The sequence below is a fragment of the Dreissena polymorpha genome, chromosome 5 (genome assembly GCF_020536995.1).
Source record: "Dreissena polymorpha isolate Duluth1 chromosome 5, UMN_Dpol_1.0, whole genome shotgun sequence".
In the NCBI taxonomy this organism is placed as follows: domain Eukaryota; kingdom Metazoa; phylum Mollusca; class Bivalvia; order Myida; family Dreissenidae; genus Dreissena; species Dreissena polymorpha.
The window spans coordinates 63,813,707-63,839,049 of record NC_068359.1 but is presented as its reverse complement, the minus strand read 5'-3'; the positions used below and the strand labels follow the sequence as shown (position 1 = coordinate 63,839,049).

The following is a 25,343-nucleotide window of genomic DNA, read 5'->3' as shown; positions in this document are numbered from 1 at the left end:
ACGATACAATGTTTCGCCGACCGACCTATCCTATGTTTGGAGATGTTTGTGGAAACAAACCTCTGTGTTTGGCTTCAACCTGATATACCAAATGATCCGTACCAGCTGAGAAAAACTTGAAGTCGTCGCATGCACTTGACGAATGACTATCAGCGAAAACAATGATAAACCTGTTGACATGCCGAATTCGTGATAACACAGTGTGCAGTAACCGTACACCTGGTAGTTTTACACGTTGTGCCCATGACTTGTTTGTGTTCCATATTTTGTATATGCATGGCTGCATTTAATATAAAGGTCAAACTTGAAAGTCAAGAAAAGAACTTTATTGTCAAATTATGGGGCGTTTCGCTATTTGACTTGTTTATACGTTTCCTCGAGAGCTGTCTTGGTAACAGCCAACACATTTGACAGTTTGAAGTTCACAAGGGCCAAACCAATGTGGAAACTTAAACAAAAGTACAATTTCTAAGGAAAAAACAAATAAGGGATGGGTTGGGAGAGAGAAATCTTAATTACAGAAATCATTCAAGACTTAAGAACAAAATTAACTGAACGGAGTTTCCGCTCTCTTGGCTAAAGATTTAGCGAATAAAAAAATGTGGCATCGGGCAATACGAGTGCGATTTGGGAGTAAACAAACCAGAACAAATTTGCCACTAAATGTTCTACGTAACTTCCCAAAGTGCAGATATTTTCGAACAACAAAATGACTTTAATTTTGCACTATTTAATCTTCAACACCGACTCTTTCCACAGACGCACTTATGCTGCCCCAAAACGATCGGTACCGCATTATGCATCGTGGACTTTGGAAAATGTCAAATCAATGTATGTGAAATAACATCAACAACTCCGTTATGTTCGTCACCTGTGTTTCATGACAAATTTAAGGCATTACCTGTTCACCATGTTGACTTATTCGGTGTCAATTTTAAAGGCCCTTATCCAGGACAAGTTCAATTATTGTTGTCATGATAGGTACAATAAGTACATCACTGAATTTAGTATGGTGACCGCATTTAAGACATAAGTTCTGTTTTAAAGTAACAAAAATACTCAAATTTAACGAATGTTTCGCAAAATATTTCGAACAAGAAAGTATTCGTGAGAACGACGTCGTTCTTCCGAAACTGCCCGGAGCCAATCTCGCGTTCGCTCGTAAATGTTCGTATATCGTAGCCGGAAATTCACATAGAATATATTGTGACACAAAACAATTAAAACGAGCATTTTGTATTGAGTTAAATCTATGTAACCAGACCAAATCTAGCGTTGAAATTATGGCTATAACTAAGGAACATTGTTTTGCCTTATGTGTTAATTATATTTTTCGGAATATTCGTTGATTCCGAGTGTTTATGGGCTAATAAAGAGTGCGTATATACAATTTTTTATTAAACCAAATTATATCATACACTCAAACAACACGATATGTGTATTCGGCATATTTAAAAAATGCTTAATTTATCGTATCGGCGCGCATATTTTGTCGTGCTTGCGTAACGACATGATGTCGTTATTTGATCGAACGATCCACAATGATAAAACAAAGGTGACAATGCAACACAAATGTACGTACAAGAACAACACGACACTTAAGTATCTCTTGATTGTTGGTGATGATCAGTTACTATTTTTTTTTATTCCAGGTTTAGTTTTCGATCATTTAACTACATCCGATAATAAATGATTATACTTGCAAAATTTACTAATAAATACCAATCAGGATATGTACATTTTTATTTAGAATGGAAATTACTTGAGTGTAGTAAAAAATGACAAATTAAATATTGTCCCACCTCCTTCCCTTTTCTGAGCAGAAATAAACATTTTATTTTTGGTTTAAATGAATGTGGCGTATTGCTTTAAGTATAAAAGTTTTCGGCTTGCAATAAATGTCATATTCGATTAACAACGATAACAGTTCACACAGTTATTTTTGGGAATAGGGAGTACAATATATTCAAACGTTCTGTGACCTGTTCTATCTAAAGTGTTGGCATTTAAAATAATAATCGGATGATATATATTATAAACGATAACATATGGCTGAGCAGGGCCAGACATACAGTGACGTAATACCACTTCTCAAAAGTGCATACAGCAAGGTATAAACCGCGAAAGAATTGCATGCGATGACATTCACATTGTATGAACATCCAACAAATAAAACACTGCCTTTATATATGTGTGTATGCAATAAAATTCGCGTACTTGCTTTGTCGTAAAGTTTCTACTTTCACTTCCAAATAAGTATACGTGCAATACGAGCATATTCTTTTGAGGTTTAACATAAGTGTTTACATATCAAACCTAGTGGATAAGCATTTTAAAATTGATAAAAATGATGCACATAGTGCGTACAAAGTTACGACCAACCATGCGCATATTTTACGAGAAACAAGTTTCACAGTATGGAAACATAACTTCACTCTGTGTTTTAAACTCCACAAACAAGGACAATTAGTGTTGTGTTTAACATGATCAGTGTGCTCAATTTACCCAAGATTTGCTATACCATATTGTTACACCCTAGTGGCTATTGTGAATTTCTATTATTAATTTGTTGGTTGCTTACCTCAATTTCTCGATGCAATTCAGCTGCAGAAGCAACGGCAGCTATCTTTATGTTAACTTTGCCCGTTTCTCGGTTAATAGCAACTTATGCAGGCTACATTGCATTCTTTCTTTCTTTATAAGTATTTCTGGAACAATATCAATATACTAGAAATGGCAGAAAACGAATCTCTGAGGTAATAATATTTTTATTCCATTGTTATTAGTTCATTTTGTTGTACAATTGCACAGAGCTTCCATTATGTAACATTCCTTATGGGCTCCTTTTAAGGGTAGAATGATCCCTGTATCCGGCACAATATTTGTTGTTGAATGCATTCTGTGTCATGTGTTGTGTCATATAGAGTAGTATGAATAGATGAGATGTTCTCATACAAAAAAGTTTCATCCATTAGTTAACAACACCTACGCAACTTTTATTTCACATCTTCGGTACAGTAATTTTAAAATTGATATACGTTGGTAATATTGAGAAACCTAGATCTACATCACTGAGTAAAAACAGTGAATACATATATTGAAACACACATAATGCAATAAAATTGCATTGCCAGAAAATAAAAATTGAACTTGAACATTTATTCGCGTTGGTTTTAGTTAAGCCCAGCTATTAGTCACTAGGCTTGTCGTATTAAACTTGATCCCAACATTATTTAGCATACCTTTGCTCGCAAAAAGATCTTGTGATGTGTGTATATACTCATTTTATGTAAAAAGGAATTACTGTACGCTGACCATCACGTCCGAAATCATTTTTGTTTGTTATCTTATTGCAAACTGTATGCCAGGCTAATCATAGTTCAAGACAGAGTGTTTAACTGTTTATACATACAGGCTTCGCTCTTATACTTGTGTTTGTCATCCTGCATTATTCATACAAACATATTATCTGTAACACATGTTTGGTCAATATTATGTTCTACGACAATAACCTTAAGAGAGGTCCATGTAACAATCGACTGTTGCACAGCAAACCAAGTAAGTTCCACGAGCAATTGTGCATGCACTGGAATGGGGTTTCAGTATTTCAAGAGTGCTCAGAAAGTCTGATGCAAGTTTCACCATTAACGTTGACTGTCTTTAAAACCAAATTTAATTTAGAAGGTTGTGTAAAGTGTTAGTTACATACTATAAAACTGCTGCAAATGTGTGCTTAAGTTCCATTCTGGGTATGCCACTTGCAATTAAAGCATATTGTTCGAACTTTTAAAGAACTTCAGAAACAGCTGTTACCATTAGCCATAATCTTTAAATCGCATCGAAATTGTATGTGATATAAAAAGTTTATACGTATTTATGACAAGTTAATATTCAAACGAACACATATAATATATGAAAACTGAATCTACAGAATCATTATCAGGAAAATACACTATGTCACCATCCGCTAGTATTTTATTAAAGTAAGCAGTTTCCTTATTTGCAAAACATGACAATTCATACAGCAAAAGATAAAGATACAACATATTTGAAACTTAGGTCAACGCCATAGAGTGCTGTATGCAGAGCATTGAGGGTTTTAACAGGTTCAAATCCATACCGAACTTCATACACAATGTTCCCATTGCTTGTACAAAACATTTAAATTTTTAATCATGCGAATGTGAATGCAATTTAAGATACATAAACGCTTAATAGCGCATGAGTAGATTTACGAATATTTTCTTTGAAGAAGTATTTTCCTTCTTAAACAGTCCGCATTGACTTTGACATTATCTTACATCCCGATAAAGATTGTGAAATACAAGCTGAAATAAATTTGTTATCTGACATTTGCCAAACTCATCGTTAAACAATTTACGTGTCTCCAAAACAAACTTAATCAAAATGTTAAGCGCGTTCGACGAGCTTTAGCCTACTTCGATAAGTGTTTTAGCAAATACTTAGAGCAAAATGTTCTTATTTTATAAAACGAGTTGTTTATGGCATGTTATTGGCGTCGCACTGCAGTGCGGCGACTAGTATGTAATGCATTTGTTTTCGCTTATGGGAGGAGAATTTATTTTACGGATCAATGTATATATTTTTGTTTTAAGAATATATTGCATAGTGGTGATTTTTTGTGTAAATTAGTGTAAATAAGTACTGCATTTGTGCCTATTACATTTATTACAACATTTATTGCCAATAATGCAAAGCTAATTGTTTTAATTAATAACTGATCCACAACTGATCACAGGGGAAAGATCACAGGGACTGGGCAAATACGCGAAACTTTCTGGTTTTGTATAAAAACAAATGATGTTTTGTAAAAAAACAAAACATAATCAAAACATATTTATTTTGTGGTTTTTCTAATTTGCTTATTTAGAGGAGAATCAATGTAGTACGATATTTTACGACCTATCGCGCAAGCAAGTTTATTGGAAGGCGTAGTGGTACGAAAACGTACAATGTATTAGTTTATTAATAGACATATAATAACGATCGCTATACACAACTTCACCAAATAGCAGTACATAAGTGAATGTCAGCCGGAATAGCTCAGTTGGGAGAGCGTTAGACTGAAGTTGTTTACGCAACAGTCATCTAAAGGCCCCCGGTTCAATCCCGGGTTCCGGCACGAACGGAACAGTTCGGCGGCTGACAATTTTTTCACTCAGGTTAATTAATATAAGCAAGCTTTATTTTATGTAGACATTTTAAAATCTATTTTACTACAATTGGACATTTTTATTAAAATTAATGGATGCAACGGGGTGACAACGTTAATTAAAATTTCTTACATCACTTAAATATCTTATTAAAATACACGTGTTTTTATATTAACAAATAAATGCAAACAACACATCTATTATCCATGTATTTTTATGGTTGTCTATCATAGGCCCTAAGTACTATCCCTACCACATATAGAGCGCGAAGCGCGACACGTATTATTGATTATAACAATGAGTTGCGATAAAGGAGGCAGCCGCTTATCCAGAATTATGTCTCTTTGAATTTAAAAATAAAAGTGAAAAACTGCTTGGTTAGGTGATTATGTCAACATTTTGCATCAGATTCTTTCCAAACTTACAGTGTCTTCATATCAATGAGCATTTTTACCTCATTTAAAATGAGAAATATCGGGACAATAAGTCCAGAATTTTTTCTATTAAATTTGACAAAACAAACAATTTCCACTTGTTTAAAAGATTTCACAACTTTCGTCTGAATCTTTCCAAACTTGTTAAGTGTTTTTATATCAGTATTACTCGAACCCTATTGAAAATGATGAATATCGGAGCAATAAATCTATAATGATCTTTTACTGAATTTCTAAGTATTGTGAAATGCAGCTTCTTTATGCCATTTACAGTTTTCATTTAATTTTTTTCCAAACTTTTACAGTGTTTTCATATCAATGAGTACTCAACCCCTATCGTAAATCAGCAACGTAAGAATAAGTTCAGAATCATCTCCCCTTGAAGTTGAGAAAAATATGAAATTACGCTTACAAGATGAAGCAGATTTTTTAAAACCTACACAGTTCTGTTCCATTAATGAAAACTGCACACGGATGCCAGTAAAATAAGGAAACCAATGTAAATAAAATGAACTATGAAATATTTGGGGTTACAACACAAATTCATAGATAATGGTTATTTGGGGGTTATAACAGAACATCATAAATAATGGTAATTTGGGGGTTATAACACAAAATCATAGATAATGGTTATACCAGTATCTTTTTCTATTTTGTTTAAAATAATCGGCCAATATATTAATATTCACAGTAGAAAAAAAATCAAATCGTTTCATGTAACTTCATTGAGTGCCTTTTTACACTGAAATTCCCAACGCCCTTTGATGCTTTGCATCAATACTTATCTTGTATAAATATATGTTATTGAAGGGCACTCATGACAATGGGATAAAAAGGCTCGAACAAGACTCATATCCGAATTCTCCAAATGTCGGTTGAATAAACTATGCGACTTATCAAATGCAATGTCCCACTACGCCAATCACCGAACAACATCATTTTGTGTTTTTGTATAATTTGCAGCCACCCCCAATTTCATACGCTTTTCTCTAAACTATACCTGATAATTTGGCATGAGATAAAGTTAAGGTTTGATTACCCTTATCTAATTCAAATGTCAATTTATAGACGTTATTGTATACATATTCTCACAATGTCATGTCCACTCAGATACCATGAACTGCGTTTCCTTTTAAGAACATGTGCCATGTCCATATTTCATAATGCATTTGCTTTGGTTTGTTGTTGTAAAATTGTTTGCAACGGTTTATAGGGAATAGTAAATGCAGACGATTACCTTTTGAATTCGGTAGAAAGTGTGATATTTTATATTGAAATTACGCAGTTCGAGTAAACTTAGATTATTATAAGATTATTATAAGATCTTATTGACATACTTACTTGGTGTAAGAAGTAATATTGGTATTACTATGTAGTTTTTGGTGTTGTTCTTGAAGATGATAATGTTGTTGAACACGTGGTGCTCAAAATTAACTATTGTGATCACCCTGTATCCGGCGTCGTGTGGTATGAGTCGTCAACTTTAAGCTCATGACTACTCCAAAGGCCACATTTTGATCAAATTTTTCTAGGTCATGAGCGTCTTAAATAGATCATCAGGTCAGATTTTAGAAAAATCTTATTACGAATCTAGATACCATATTATTTTTATATAATATTATATAATTTATTAAATTCACTTCGAGCTTTGATGAATGTGCAACCTTTTTGGCAAATAATATAAATGCTTTATTCTCAATTACATGAAATAAAAGACTGTGTTTAGTTGCCTCCTGAAGTTGCTTATGTAAACAGTTAATCAGAACAACATGTGTAACTTTAATCTTTAAATAAGTTTAAGTAAATATTGCCAACTATCTTTTATTTATGTGTTTATGTGATTTATCTGTTATTGTAAATTGTGTGTGGTTTATTGATACTTTCAGTACGTTATTAGGTAAATACTTTTAAGGTTGATTGATTGTTTTTTAGGGCATCACAGACATCAATGTTTACTTAAACCATATATTTATTGCCTGTGTGTGTGATCTAATCGGAAAAAATTTAATCACTTGTTATAAAATATTCACCTTATATAATTTGAAGTGTATGTCACCCACAAATGACATTTTTAATGTAACAGCTCTATGGGCTCGTCCCTGGAAGCTTTAAGTAACAATATTGCCCTAGCTTATGAACAGGCAAAACTAACATTGTGTCTCGTCAGCTTAAATCTGTGTATTTGTACTACTTTTACTCATTTGTTTTTTTCTTTCAAATAGCCAACAAGGAATGTAACCATGTTTTTTTTCTACATTCTACCAAGGTATTCAACTCAAAATCACCCCAAAACAGGTTGCATCGCTTTGAACAGCCATTACGTCATTAATTTTGCAGCGATTTTCACGCTCTTGGTCTTATTCAACGCAGAAATGAATTTCCTTTCTGGAAATGTACATGTCTTGCAACATTTTTACAAATGCTGGGTCAACTTTTAAGAAATAACACGATACTCAACTCGCTTGACCTACTTGACATCGAGCGTAGCTCAATCCCAGCCTGTGCATTTGCGCAGTCTGGTCAGGGGTGCTGTCCGCTATAATATCACCCAAGGTTGTATGGTCTCATTATGTATCTCCTGACCAGACTGAGAGATGCGCAGACTGAATGAGCTATAGCTATGATGGGCGCATATGGCATAATACCCATTTTCGTATGACGCGGGTTTAAAAAATCCCATTACGCATTGTAAAATGCATGCACAATTTAGCACAATGCTTTTTGATATGAAATTGAATTTTAAATATAGCAAACTGGCAAAAAAGGGAAGAATATTCAGGCGATCAGAAACGATTTCCAGACGTGCTGACCGAGTACGGCAAACATTTGTGGTTAGATAATTAAATGAGTTTTATCTTATTGTGACACTATACTATTTCGGTGGTTTTGTTTTCTCATTTTGAAAGCTAAACTGTGTTTATCGATAGTCAATTATGTCATCCGCTCACTATATAGTGACCGAGTACAGACCCTGAAATTCTGCGAGACACAATTTGTTTCTATGTGTCGTTTGAAAATGCCGAGTTTAGTCCGGAATTCCCTAAATTGAAAAGTGTTGCATTCATTTCGCTGTGTACAGATACGGCGACGTAGCCAAAGTACAGAAGATTTATTTCGAATCAGCCTATGAAATATTCGAGTATATTCATTTATGTCTGCTGGCGTTATGTAAAGGTCATTAAAGGGGCCTTTTCACAGATTTTGGCATTTTTTAACTTATTCATTAAATGCTTTATATCGATAAATGTAAACAATGGATCGTAAAAGCTCCAGTAAAAAATCAAGAATAAAATTGAAAAAAGGAAAAGAACATTGCCCGGTCCAGGTTTCGAACCAGTGACCCCTGGAGTCCTGCCAAAGTCCTGAAGTAAAAACGCTTTAGCCTACTGAGCTATTCCGCCGATTATACATACTTGACATATTTTATACCTAATATAAGCAATCTTCGTAGTTTCACAAAATTTAACGACAAAAACAGAACTCTCCAAATTATTCAATCGTTTCGCGTTGCAACGCTTTATAATTTTTAGGTTTTAAAATCGTCAAAAGATGCATATAATGGCTATATTAGACCATGGTAAATGTTCAGTATTACTGTTTCCTCACAAATATCATAACTAAAACGAAAATTTGCGAATATGAAACAACTTTTTTCAATTTTGTCAATTTACCAAAGCGTGAAAAGATCCCTTTAAAGGTTAAAGCTGGATAAAACAGCTACAGAGAAAGGTTGACACCATGTGCATTGCTAGGGTAACAAGTAATGCATCAACAACAAAACAGGGTCAACAGCGCTGTCTTTATGACTACCTAATTCGTGAGTAAAAAGTATTGCTCGCAGATTTATTATGTCCCCCACTATAGTAGTGGGGGACATATTGTTTTTGCCCTGTCTGTTGGTCTGTTGGTTGGTTGGTCTGTTGGTTTGCGCCAACTTTAACATTTGCAATAACTTTTGCAATATTGAAGATAGCAACTTGATATTTGGCATGCATATGTATCTCATGGAGCTGCACATTTTGAGTGGTAAAAGGTCAAGGTCAAGGTCATCCTTTAAGGTCAAAGGTCAAATATATGGGTCAAAATCGCTCATTTAATGTACACTTTTGCAATATTTCAATATTCAAGATAGAAACTTGATATTTGGCATGCATGTGTATCTCATGGAGCTGCACATTTTGAGTGGTGAAAGGTCAAGGTCATCCTTCAAGGTCAGAGGTCAAATATATGTGGCCAAAATCGCTCATTTGATGAGTACTTTTGCAAAATTGAAGATAGCAACTTGATATTTGGCATGCATGTGTATCTCATGGTGCTGCACATTTTGAGTGGTGAAAGGTCAAGGTCAAGGTCATCCTTCAAGGTCAAATATATTGGTCAAAATTGCTCATGTAATGTCACTTCTGCAATATTGAAGCTAGCAATTTAATATTTGACATGCATGTGTATCTTATGGAGCTGCACATTTTGAGTGGTGAAGGGTCAACGTCAAGGTCATCCTTCAAGGTCAAACGTCATATACGGGGACATAGTGTTTCACAAACACATCTTGTTTTTTATTTATTTTCATCACGGATTCTAGATTACACGGATAAGAAACGGGACCGTTACGCCAAATATCTTGTTGTGTCTAAGTCACGTGACCGTGTCGTAACTATCGATCTTTTATCGAAGCGCCGAGGTCATAAATTTGATGTACCCACTCACGTATTTTGTTAAATTATAGTTTCATTTCTAGGCCGATTTTGACAAATTATATATCATTAGAAAGCTTACGTAACGTAGTTTTCAGATATATCAATATATATATAAACAAGAGCTGAACTCGTTAATTTATTAAGATTCATTTATAATAAGCTTTATTGATATGTTTCGTGAACAAAATACTACAATATATTCCATAAAAAATATAATAAGATGGCAAAAGAAATTCAATGGCCGGTTTCTAAACAAAAGCATAATCGCCAAGACCGTAGCATCAGTTCAGTGCGTTAGGAACGCGCGCTACATTTTCCCGCCTTCATTCCTTAATTACTTTCGTTTTTAAACAAATTTTTTTTCTATCGTATACAGAATTCTATTCTCCTAAGCAAGATGTAATTTTTAAAACTGAACTCCAAATATAAACGCTACAAATTGGTATTAAGTACGAACATGTCAACCGTAAATCTTGATTCTAAAACTCCAAAACGGTATGATATTTGCAAAAGTTAAAGTTATAACTCGCCGGGCTGTCAAAATCAGAAGAAAAACTTAATATATATTGATATATCTGTTTACTACGTAACGTAAGCTTTCTAATGATATATAATTTGTCAAAATCGGCCGAGAAATGAAACTATAATTTAACAAAAGACGTGAGTGGGTACATCAAAATGTATAACCTCGGCGCTTCGCTGTACGCTAATCGTAAAAGATCGATAGCCACAACACGTTAAAACGCGCGGTGGTAAAACATAAAATGTGTATTTCTTGTGTTTAACTCGCTATAAATCCATTAATAACAACGGGAATATACTAAAAGTTATATTTTTTTGAAAGAGGAATTAATAAGCAACAAGATAACGTATAAACCAATAAAATCGGATGAATAGTTTTTGCATAAGATTGAATTTACTACAGTAAGGGTCGAATACTCGATTCATCTCCTGTCAATATACACTCCGTGTTTTCATTAATTTTCTTATTGTATATTTTGAATTTGTATATGGTGTCAAAAATTAAAGTTTTTAAAAGGCAATTTTCATCATGAAATTATATTTTAAGTGTGATAGTATTCGATATTTTAACAATATACATTGACCTAATACGATGGTGATTGCAAATTTTAATTTATATTATCTGGTTCTCATAATGCCATTTTCATCATATTTTCTATGCTTTCATAAAAGGGACATGTTGTTGTTATTTTGTCTTAGTTATCTCTATAACATAAATATGATGATACACAGTGCATACACACCTCGACATTTTCGTTATGACTCACTATTTATAAATTTGAATGGGTTGTGTTCATTTCAAACATGCGCTTTAACAATCTATTGGTTTAAACACTATTTATTTAGATCATTGAAAGTACATATAAGCAATACAATACAAACATACATATTACTATGAAGGTTGTTGTCTTGCTCTGGATTCATCATTTTAGTAAATAAATTCCATAACTCAGAGCAATAGTTGCTTACTCGAATATTTCGACTATATCACATAGTCTTCATCAGCGATGTGCTGGTCAGCTGAGCGAGTCACGTGACGTGCTCTGAGTTATGGAATTGATTGACTCAAATGATGAATCCAGAGCAAGAAACAACCTTCATAGTTGTATTCTTTGTCAACATGGACGAGAAGTTCTCAAGTTGGTAAGACAGGGAGAGAAAACACAGGCAAAGTTGGCACGTTGGAAAAATCATCAACATTTCAATATACGATGTCGCCATGGTAACATCACGCCCAATAGTTTGAAATTAAAAACGTCTGTGCAGGGTTTTAACGCCCAAAAAATCATACATAACGCTGAAAAGAAATTATTACAAGTCAGGATCCATCAGACTGAATTTACTCTGAAGAAATTGAATGAAATATCGAATGAAATTAGTGAAAAATTAAGTGCGGTGTTGTCATCGGAAGTCTGGTCTAGAACGAAAACATTGTTTACGCATGCGCACGAGAAAACTTTTGACGGATGTAAACAAAGACAACGTGAGAAATGCGATGCTCTTTTTAACGAAAAGAAACGGGACTACCAAGGGAGAACAGGATGGGATACCGAAAATTGACACTTCCAAATGGGTAAGAAATTTATCTGACAGGAAATTGGAGCCTTCAGAAAGGATTACATTTTTGCGTTACCCCACCCACTATCCCCAATGATAAAATCATTGCATCTACTGACGCGACATGTGCCCTAATGACTGACAAGTCGGCTGCAGATAGCTTACGTGCAGATGTAGTGAACATTTTGAAAACCAGTAAACTACCAAAAAGTAACATAACTTTAAAAGAGAGAGAAGCCTTGACAGATCTAGGCTGGGATGACTCGATTGTGATCATACCCGCTGATAAAGGGAGAACAACAGTTGTATTGAACAAAGTCGAAAATGAGGACAACATGGGAAAACAAGTGTCGGACACGGATACCTATGTCAAGTTGAAGAATTACCCCACCAAATCTGTCAAAAACAAACTTATTTCGAAACTTAAAGACATTAAAAAGGACAACACCCCCGAACATTTATACAAAAAACTTTATCCAACTTCAGAAAAATTACCCAAACTTTACGGTCTACCCAAGATCCACAAGAAGGATGCCCCCTTACGCCCCATAGTGTCGAGCATTGGCAGCGTTATGTACCCCACCGCCAAGTATTTAGCCAACGTTATTGGCCCTTTAGCGGGTAAGACGGAGCACCACATCGTCAACAGTGTTGACTTTGTTCAAAAGATTAAGGGACTGGAAGTACCACCGGGAACAAAAGTAGTGTCTTATGATGTATCAGCATTGTTCACAAGTATCCCTGTAGATAAATTTTTAAAAGTGATTAAAGACAGATTAGAAAAAGACAATAAACTATCAAACAGGACTGAATTAAGTGTAGACTCAGTTTGGGAACTTCTAGAACTGTGTTTGAACAGCACATATTTTGTTTATAGAGGGCAGTTCTTTCAGCAGTAACAGGGTGCAGCCATGGGTTCTCCAGTCTCGCCTATCATTGGAAATGTATATATGGAGCACTTTGAGGAGGAGGCCTTAGACACCGCCAAGAACCCACCTTCCCTATGGTTCAGGTACGTGGATGACACCAAGACCAAACTTCATGAATATAATATTGAGTCGTTCTCCTCACACTTGAACTCCATAGACGAACACATTAAGTTTACGTCGGAACAGGAGGAAGATGGTAAGATACCCTTTTTTGGACACTTGTGTTCACGTGAACGACGATGGTTCCACCAAGGTTACTGTTTACCGAAAACCAACACACACCGACCTGAACTTCAACTCAAACCACCACTTAGATCGCAAACGGTCCGTTGTCAGGACATTATTCCACCGAGCAGAGAAAATAGCAAGTGAGAAAAATGACCAAAAACTAGAAATTGAACACTGCAAAACTGCACTTAGGGCCAACGGTTATCTAAAGTGGATGTTTACGATCATCCAATAAAAGAAAGACAAAACACCATCTGATAAATCCACAAACAAAAACCAAAAGATCAATATTGGTATGCCATACATCCGGGGCACATCAGAAGCTCTGCACAGAACATTCAAGAAAAATGGTGTCAACATGTACCATCGACCATATAACTCAATCAGACAACAATTAACTCACGTTAAAGATAAAAAGACAAATTGAAGAAGTGTGGGGTGGTTTATTACATACAGTGTGAACAATGCAAAAACGATTACATAGGTGAAACAGGAAGATCATTGGACATAAGACTGAAAGAACATGTAGCCAGATCCAACTCGGCCATATATGAACATTGCCCCCACACAGGACACAAGATTGGTCCAAACAACACCAAAATACTAGCATCTGAGGCATATCAAACGTCGGGTCAAGGAGGCCTTAATTCGTATTCATTTGAAATTCAGAAACTTCTCGCAGGAGAAAATAGTAAATATATTCTTATTTTTCGGGCACCTGAAGATATGGATATGTCATCAGCATTTTGCAACTCGGATGTTATTCAAGAATACACGGATATTTATCCGCCAACGGAAAGTGATGCCTTTCTAAAACTTGAGGAAAAGTGTCATCGCTTTAATGCAACATTTGCCCCTTTTTCTTTCCAGTCTCAAGTGTTTCGAAACGTGTACTGTTATCTTTGTAGCAAAACAATATATTTCGAAAGAAGAAAAGTAAACGATATATGCATTGCCCATAACAACAATTATTTACATCGAGACATTCTTCAGGGAAATCTTGTCATGATTCTTGGATCATACGATTCCTATGATTCTGTGACTCAAGAGAAGGTGGAAAAAATGGTTTGTCACAAAATAAGAAAGGTAAAAGATAAAATAGTCGACTTTTTTATTTACAAAGCTTGATCTATAGGTTTCCAAAGGCATCAAGTCGTTTAATTGTTTTCTTTTAAAAATAAATACTGTGCTGTGTATTTGTTTAATTTATGTTTAATTCATATTAACATTTTATTTATATATAAACATTTATATATAAAAAGACATTATTTCCTCTACCGATATTTTGATACATGTAAATATAATCATATATACATAAATATTGAGTATGTATATGTCATTGTATGTTCTGTGTTTATATTACTGATTTAAGGATCTTCTAACCAGTAGAGAGCACAACATTGTAATGAAATTTGATTCAGGTTTAGACGTCAAACTATTATTGCATATCAAACGAAGATTTTCTTCAGGATGACTGTCGTCCACTTTTGTGTCCCGAAGGTCAAGTGAGATGGAGCAACACATGTGAATTTCCTTCTATTTTCGTTGGAGGTAGTTGGATGCTAGTATTATAATGTACGTACCTGGAAATGCTCATTCATTGTCAAACCGATGTGCATAGAGTGGATTTCATTGCTTATCATTAAGCATCTTTTTAACAATTCTGTTAACACACGTATTGCTATTGTTGTTTTATTCATATATTTGTGCTGATTATATGTGTAAATGTTCTTTATTATATGTTTGTGATTAGTATCCTTTTTCGTAGTTCATAGATAGAACGTAACAGCAATATTATCTTACGGTTTGCAACCCAATTTTTTTAGAGTGTGTAAAAAAGATGCGTATCATTTAATTTTGGTTCAAAATACAGAAGAATCCAGATTCCTTAGTTTATAAATTCTTGCTACATTTAGACGGCGTTAATTCGCATATTACTAACTGGGGTAATAAACTCAAGATATTGCTCCAGGAATTAGGATTGTCTTGTTTATTATAAATCTGAGATAACCACAAGCGATGTTAATTGTATCTGTCACCGTATAAAGTTTATCAGTTTACAACATGGGTAAGTGATTATGATAACTTACCCAAATTTGATACTTATCGTTTATTCAAATCACATTTCAATTTTAAAGCTACTCAGATATTGTTGTAAATGTTAGGGATATAATTTTCTTGACTCGACTTCGCCCTTCTGCAAATTCATTGAAGAAGGTAGATATATAAAAAATATTCCAAGCAGCGTACGAGTATGTACAAGGTGTATTATGGGTGTAATTGATAATGAATACGATTTTTTGTTAATTTGTCAATTGTATAGGGATTTAAGAAAACTGTTGTTACCTAAATATTATCTACACCTGCCTTCTATTATAAAATTTAAGCAACTTATGTCTACTAAAAAATATGACGATACTAATTAAACTAGCTAAAATAGTAGAATGGCCTTTGACATGAGATCTAGTCAAAATTAATTTTAATTAAGCATATGTGTATACATTGTTTTTTTGTAGTATTACCGTAACCAATGTCAGCAATATTGATCTAGTTTATGTTGTCTACGAGTTGGTTTCACTTTGCATATGTTATTGTAGTCAACATTTACACAACCATCCATGAATTATTATTTAATGCCCTTTATAAAAACTATACTTGTCACCACCATGTTGAATAAGCATTTATTTACACCGACACTACATGTCTTATGTATGTTGTTTGGCTATGTACTAGATGTAATGTATTTGCCAATAAAATTGACTTGACTTGTTGTACCATAAGAGCAATTACTCGTTTCGCACGTTCGACCTCTGGATAACAAGCGCAACAGCACTAGGTGTGTTTGCGATATAACTACATGTATAGGGTATCGCAAAATTAAGTATGCGTTCGAAAATCGTAATATGGTGTATTGTATTTTCGCGTGATTGCCCATAAACTCAATATGCGTGGGTAAACTTGTCGTGTAGTTTCAATCGTGGATACATGTACGTGTTTTTTCGTTTGAACTGTTTGAACTTTATTCCGATTATTCTGTGACACATCCACAGTCTCCAAACAACAAATAAAGGTTTGTTTATTGCAATAAACATGTGAACTTGGTCCTGGATTAGGCTCTTATATGTCAGGGGTCGTCTTCCTATCAAATCATGAGTCGAAACGACATAATGTCAAACGAACACATTTTGTTTTATTGATTGCTGATTTGATATGGGCTCCAGATTGGGGTAGCTCATTTTCCTTGAATAGTCATGTTCTTAAAAAGAAATGTCATTGTTTACCATTGAATAACATATATAAATTAATTAAGTTCAGTATAACTGCACATCGTTTCCTAACTATAAAATAAATGCAAAAGTTCGTTGCACAACGAATTTTTTGTTAAAAGGTTAATCTCTCAATTGTATTTGCTTCTCTAGCGTTTTACACAGCGTGAATTCGCTAATTACGAGTATACAGTATTTCACTTGCCTTAGCTAAAACAAATAACGGGTGTTAATAAGAATTTTTGTCCTCAAAATGTATCTGAAAATGCCTTATCTCCTTAAATAATTGACAAATGTATTTAAAAATGAGGACTTCCTTTATATATAATCGGTTTTGTATAATTATAGGGAAAAAAAGACAATAAATGGATATTTTCACATATATTGTGTACGAAATATTGAACATCGTCATGAAGCATTTTAAAGTTTATTAACAATCAAAATGTGCCAATCCAGAGTGTCGATACATAACAATTTAAATGCTCCAATCCAGAGTGTCGATACATAACAATCAAAATGCTCCAATCCAGAGTGTCGATACATAACAATCAAAATGCTCCAATCCTGAGTGTCGATACATAACAATCAAAATTCCCCAATCCAGAGTGTAGATACATAACAATCAAAATGCTCCAATCCAGAGTTTCGATACATAACAATCAAAATGCTCCAATCAAGGGTGGCTAAAGTCCATTAAGCATGCTTGGCAAAATGAGTTCTTGTCACGTCTGCCAGGTTCTTTGTCAATTTGTTAAACTGTAATTTACCATTTTATGAATGAAAAATCAGGGGAAAAAAGTATTCCAATTAGCCGAAAAGGTAAGCGGTCTGTCAAGTAACTTCAGTTATCAGTTTGGTCCTCTTCTTTTTATGACAAGAAAACAAAGTATTAATATCAACCACGATTACATTTTTAAGAAGCATTTATCCCATAAACCAAATACGTCTCTTAAATATTCAACAAGAGCGAATCAAATTGAAAATACAGCTTGTATTTTGGTATCTTTCCGTACGACCAGATGACAAATGTATAACGTATGTCAAAAACAAACGTGAAAAATTCGCACTTTGATATACTAGATTGCATAACGCATAACATGCTCATAGCGCGTATACAGGAACAGACTTTATTCCCGCAGATAATCATTTTCACGAGAAAACTTTTCAATATTTTATATCCAATAAAATATTACGGAAATTAACGTATTCACTGGTCAGTTACCCATGACAGAATGTCTATTCCACGCGCATTATTACCCGCCAATACAATACACTTAGCGACCCGTAACGGAGGTTTTCTTATGCAATGGATAACAATTGCCTACTAATTCGCTGCGCTCAAACTAGGAAAATTATACATGTACTTATGTTGTTCTGTATGTATGTCTGCTTTCATCACTCGCTTATTTTGAACATTAATAATCGTAAAATTCACCTTAAACATAAACTTGACAAATATTATCACGTGAAATCATGTTATTACACCCCTTTCCTCTGTAAAGAAATGTAAATAAAATTTCACTTTGTACGCATTATTTCATAAGACATAATGACAATAACGTATTAAAGGTTATTAAAAGCTTGAAATGATATTAAGATTATCAGTATGAACTGCCTTCTTCTTCTATTTATATGCGATATGTTGGTTCTACATTTAAGTGTGGGTCTATAATGAAATGCTATTGTGCCCTTTATGTAAAAGGTTGTAGTCTTACATATCTTTGTTGAAATGAATGTTTCTATTGTTATTGTGTATTTTCGATTGTTTTTTATGTATTTACTCAGAGCGTTTCTTTCTTTTTGAACTATTTTTTTAAAGCGTAAACAAGCTCAAGTGGTGCAATTAATTGAAGATACCGAAATGAGAGGCCGCATTCTTTGCTATTAACAGGCGTCAAACAGAGTCACAGACAGTTTTAGAAATACCTCGCTGCCGTAAATCAATTTGTAATTGATGTTCAAATACAACGAAATCGCAGCTCGGTTCAGGTAACATAATAGATTCATCAAATAATATTTCATATGTTATTGGTATTTCTGTAGTCATTTATATTATTTTTGAAAGATGAGTATTCATGCTGATACAAATCTCAGAGAAGAGTCAAATTTGTATTATAGATCATTAATAGTAACTGTGGAGCGGCTTTGATGCTACATGCCAGCCTGAATGGTGCTTGCCACTTACGAGGCTAATGATGCAGATATCAGATTTGTTATTCTTCTTTGTTTTATGGTACATAAATTTGTCTTTTGAAATAGACCCTGATCATTCCTGTATTGAGAGGTCAACTCAAGTTCAGATAATTCAACTTAGATGATATAAACTATTGAAATGTTTTTCATATTTGAAGGCAATGCTGTAGTATCAAGATGAGTGTCATTTTTATTTCAATTACCGTCTTTTTATCAGCATATCTATAAATTTAAGCAATGGTATATATACATGAAAACTTCAATTACAAAATGTGTATAAATTAAACACAATATAGCTTGTTTATGTCACGTTACATACGTGTTATTTATTTGAAAGTATTTTTTTCATTTAATACCACTGTATAACATCATCGGCACAAAGGATCTGAATATGTTTTCTTCGAACCTAGCAAGACACCTGACAGTTGAGCTAGTGACGGTTGATGGCTTTACTTTGTGCCCGACTACTGATAAAAAAGAGGTAAAATTGATAGGTTTTCTTTTCATTCACTAGTACTATATTTTTAAGGAGCACTGATGACAAATTGCGAAAACATGGACATACTATGTTTAGTTTAAGGGTATTTTTGAACAATTAAATGTGTATTTCGTATAGCCTAAATAAAGTATGCTTAAATCCTGGACGGTGAAGCTCAAAATGTAACAGTGGACCGCTAACTTCACCAGTAATTGCCGTGTATGACTCATATGGGTTAGAGGCATTGATTGAAGAATTCCTCGCGAGGTTACCTGTTCACGGAAAGCAGAGAGAATCTGTGGCCTCAGGACAGCAGCAGGACCGGATGTGCGTCACGTATTGGGACTCGTGAGGATGTGTTTCCTTGTCAGTTTCAACGATACGTGTGCCGCAGACTTCAACTTTTCATAGACTGAAAGCGCATTCTGTGAAAACAGCGACTAAAGCAGCCACGGAGAGCTGAAGAAAAACATGCTATGGGTGTACGAGTTAGCGCCTAGCAGCCCCGACCGAGTTTCCTGATGTGAGGATTCCTATACTCGTCCTGGGAGCCCGGAAGTGTAGAAGTGTCGTCATGTTGCATAATTTAACAACAAATACAACTAACTTGGTTGCTTGCTTTTGTTGGTGTTGTTGTTTATTCTGTTCTTGTTACAAAGAACTGTGCTACAAAAATTATTTAATCGCATATGGTATATGTTGTTTTTGTTTTATTGTGCTTTCCTTCCTTGTCACGCCTGAAAAGAAAACAAACCAGACCTTGACCTTCATAACGGCAACATAATTAGCTGATTCAATTTAGGCCCGTTATTTGACAAAAATAGGAAACCATAAAAATCAATAAAACTATTGTATTGTATTGAAAAAAATATCTTGAAGTAAAAAACCAAATAATTGCGATACTCATTATAATATTCATTTTGCAGCAAGGATTGTCAAGCATTATCCAAACATACATGTCATAGGGGCATATATGTATATCATAGATAAGATTCAAAATACATTCAAATCATGTCAAAATATACAAGTATTTTGTATTATGTTTCATAAATGAATAAAAAAAAAATATAACCGCGTGCAGACTTATTACCAACGTTTTGGGGGTGATTGTGTATGATTTAGATGGTTAATAAGTAACAACGTCTTATACATGTATTTGAGCCGAGCTAAAAGGTGTCTAATGCATGTGCGTAAAGTGTCGTCCAGATTAGCATGTGATGTCCGTACAGGCTAATCTGGGACGACACTTTCCGCTTGTTAGGTATTTTTCGTTTACAGTAAGTCTCTTCTTAGCAAAAATCAAGTTTAGGCGCAAAGTGTCGTCCCTGATTAGCCTGTGCAGACTGCACAGGCTAATCTGGGAAGACATTTTATATGCATTAAACCCCTTTTTCACAGAGCACGGCTCATATTTAATGTTAAATGTTTTTATCTTAAGTTCATTTTATGATTAAATACGATATATTTTGCTGAAGGTGACATATCAAGTATTGTTTTCTTAAATTAAAAAAAATATATATGGGCTCTCCATTGTAGTTACAGCCATTGTGTGAATATGTTTTTTGTCACTGTGACCTTGACCTTTGACCTAGTGACCTGAAAATAAATAGGGGTCATCTGCCAGTCATGGGGGTGGGGGGGGGGGGTAGGGGGTGTGGGGGGTAGGGGGGGGTTGGGGATGAAAGGGGGGTATAATGTGGGGTGTGGTAATTTATAAGATGTTTAAAAAAAAATTGGGGGGTAGGGGGGGTAGGGGGGGTGGGGGGTGAGAGGGGGTAATAATGTGGGGGTGTGGTAATTTATTAGATGTTAAAAAAAAAAAAAATTGTGGGGGGGGGAGGGGGGTAGGGGGGTGGGGGTACGGGGGGTGAGAGGGGGGTATAATGTGGGGTGTGGTAATTTATAAGATGTTTAAAAAAAATTGGGGGGGTGGGGGGTGGGGAGGTAGGGGGGGTGAGAGGGGGTCATAATGTGGGGTGGGGTTAATTTATTAGATGTTTAAAAAAAATTGGGGGGTGGGGGGTAGGGGGGAGGGGGGTGGGTGGGTAGGGGGGAGTGAGAGGGGGTGTTATAATGTGGGGTGTTGTAATTTATTAGATGTTTAAAAAAAAAAAAAAAATTTGGGGGGGTGGGGGTGTGGGGGGGTAGGGGGGGTGGGGGGTAGGGGTGGGGGGGGGTAGGGGGTGGGGGGGTGAGAGGGGGGGTATAAGGTGGGGTGTGGTAATTTATAAGATGTTAAAAAAATGGGGGGGTGGGGGGGTGGGGGGTGGGGGGGTTAGGGGGGTGGGGGGTGAGAGGGGGTAATAATGTGGGGTGTGGTAATTAATTAGATGTTTAAAAAAAAATATTTTTGTTTTGTGGGGGGGGCTGGGGGGGTAGGGGGGGTTGGGGGGGTAGGGGGGTGAGAGGGGGGTATAATGTGGGGTGTGGTAATTAATAAGATGTTTGAAAAAAAATGGGGGGTGGGGGTGGGGGGTGGGGGGGGGGTAGGGGGGGTGAAAGGGGGTAATAATGTGGGGTGGGGTAATTTATTAGATGTTTAAAAAAAAAATTGGGGGGTGGGAGGTGGGGGCGTAGGGGGGGTGGGGGGTGAGAGGGGGTAATAATGTGGGGGGTGGGGGGGTAGGGGGTAGGGGGGTTGGGGGTGAGAGGGGGGTTTAATGTGGGGTGTGGTAATTTATTACATGATGTTTAAAAAAAATTGGGAGGGGTGATATCCTCTATTCATTAAACATGAAATTTTAACTTATTGCATTTGTTTCCCCTGTATATAAAAAAGATATAATAGTGTATTACCTCCCCTGTCCTGCTTATATTTATATTAATCAACAAAATTAAACATTAACACAATATTTAATATACAAAATATAAAAAAAAGAAATCATATTCTGATAATATGTTTACTGATCCACTTTATTTTACTCAAAGGATGATGTCTCATTGGACTGATAATTATAGATTTAGGATTACAGACCAGTTGCTTCAGTTATATTGTTCAGAGTTCGCCCTGTTGGCCGCGTATGCATTCTTGAGTTATCATCCAAAAACCATTTTACTATTTCGGGTCACCGTGACCTTGACCTTTGACCTAGTGACCTCAAAATCAATAGGGGTCATCTGCGAGTCATGATCAATGTACCTATGAAGTTTCATGATCCTAGGCCCAAGCGTTCTTGAGTTATCATCTGACAACCACCTGGTGGACGGACCGACAGACCGATCGACAGACCGACCGACATGAGCAAAGCAATATACCCCCTCTTCTTCGAAGGGGGCATAATAAAGTGGTCAATAATGAATACATGAATCAGTTCATGTAAGCAAACTTGTCCGCAAATATTCTCATTTCGGATTGTTCCCTGATACACACATGCAAAGGTATTATCATGTATTGATTTAAATAAGTCCTACGCATATTCTATTTAAGAAATAATTTCCAGGCCAAGTAAACAACTCACAAATTACACTATTACAGAGTTATAGTACTTAGCAAATTTAGTCCTTATGACGTCTTGAACGACTTTTGCAAAATAAGTATACTTTTATCAGACAGCTCCTACAGGATGTACTTGATTAGTTTAAACTGTGTTTGCTAATGTATGAGCAAACAAAGCATGGCAAAAATATATGATAGCAAAAAGTATGCTCCCTTTCATCCAATAAACATTTGTGTTGAGGCAATCAAAAACATTCTTTGAATATTCAAAATCAACTGAGTAAAATGATATTGAATCTGCATTGATAATAATTTCTTATGTTTGTAGTAAATACAACACTGTGCAGCTGTGAAATACTAGAAACGAAGAAGGTACCCCAGATTTTGTGAAGTTTGGGCATACCAGCCAACTTTTTATCAACTTTTATGGCCCCTAAATTACCCTTATCATGCTGGGATGCTGACCGCAGCACACATTAAAGGGCTTCTTGCCATTATCTCTAACTGTACATATGGTTGGCCCTGACCAGCCTGAATGAGCGCTTTTTGTGGCATGATTCTCTGGACTGATTTTACTGACCGCGAACTCCGATCAGCACATTAGGTCTGACCTGTATATAAACTCTGACATTCAAACACATTAACCGCGAACTGACCCCTTATACCTCGCGGGTTGAAATGCAATGCATTAAAGTGAGGCATCGCTTCCACTGCTCTTTATACTTTTACATATATCATGTTGACAGGAATATGGAAGTCAGTACTAAATATGAGAACATGGCCTTTAACTCTGACATTCAAACACATTAACCGCGAACTGACCCCTTATACCTCGCGGGTTGAAATGCAATGCATTAAAGTGAGGCATCGCTTCCACTGCTCTTTATACTTTTACATATATCATGTTGACAGGAATATGGAAGTCAGTACTAAATATGAGAACATGGCCTTTAAGTATTCTTTCTTACATAGGATATATGCATTTAATACTACACACGTGTGCTCCTACTTCTGTATCAAGTATTGCATAAACTGAATCAATCATTTGTATGATTATAGCGATTATTATGTATCAATTATTGAGATTTTCAATATGTGATTGAAGTTAACATGTCATTATTTTGTCCTCCTAAATGTTTTAATCACCTTCGAAACAGTTTCATTCACTTCATTGATTACCTATGTTTAACACTGGCGGTTAGTATTGGTATGGAAAAAACGTTGGAATGTGTTATCTATACATAGATAGCTTGCGCACACATGCATGTACAATTGTTGGTTAATAAAAGTGAAGAGACTGTAGAGAATTTGTTATACTCTTTTCGGTTTAAGGAATATAATTTGCAGGTTATTCTGTCCGTTATTTATTTCAAATTTATTTTAGCTGAAACTTCGTTCTATAAGAATATGCATTCATGATATAGCCACTGTTGCATGTCCTATAGTTATACGGGATTTCAGTAATTCGCACACGTAAGTGTACATTATATACATGTGCCTATGTTTTGGAAAAATAATGCAAATTCTTAATCATCCAAAATCAAGGTTACCCTTTCATTATAAAGTTGAAAAAATATCGTTTCTTGTTTCTCTCTCAGGGCATACCTAATTTAACACAGATTGCCAATACAAACAGTTTATATATGCTGCTGCCGGTGGTAATGCTGTTGCAAATGATGATACCAACTTTACTGATGATAACGATGATGATCATCATCATGATGGGAATGATAGTAATGATTATTTTGGTGAGTTATATTAACTCTCTGCGTTTTTTGGGAAACATTAATACATACGGAATATTACGCTAGTCAATTGTTCCTAGAGTTTGTATCACTCGAGTGGCTTGTGTGATGACGTATCACACGAGAGGCGGAGCCTCGAGTGTGATGCGAAATAGCACAAGCCACGAGAGTGATACAAACTCATGGAACAATTGACTAGCGTAATATTCCTTTTATTATATACAACAACTAACGAAAACAGTTAACAATTGTATTTTTTACTTTAACAAAACTGACAAAACAATGACAAAAAACGGTACGCCATAGTTTATTTAAGACGCGTATGAATACAGTTTATGTAAATTAACGTGTAAACATTCGAACCGGGAAAACACAGGTTTCCGACACGCGTACCTTAATAAATGCCATCTTTAATCCAATGTTTATAACAATAAAGTTGACAACTTTAATCCGCTGTTTATAACAAAAACGTTGAAACAATATGCACTTCCACTTCTATCTTCCATGTCTTTATCGAAACTTAGTTTAAACCACACTATTTAATTGTATTCATATCGAAATATACATTTATGCATGATAAACACACACTCCAAAATACGTTTTGAATTCGTTCGATGTTTGTTACAAATAGTTTACTATTAAAAAAACATCACGTCCGATGGAATGTCCTTAAATTCCATAGAG

At 35.2% G+C, this 25,343-nt stretch overlaps 1 non-coding gene across 1 annotated transcript; it reads left to right on the top strand.

The window, feature by feature from the left end:
- The first annotated feature begins 5,053 nt into the window (after positions 1–5,053).
- On the top strand, positions 5,054–5,143 carry Trnaf-gaa (transfer RNA phenylalanine (anticodon GAA)). The gene is given in 2 exon segments: positions 5,054–5,090; positions 5,108–5,143. It is a non-coding gene; the product is annotated as a tRNA-Phe (tRNA).
- The last annotated feature ends 20,200 nt before the right edge of the window (positions 5,144–25,343 follow it).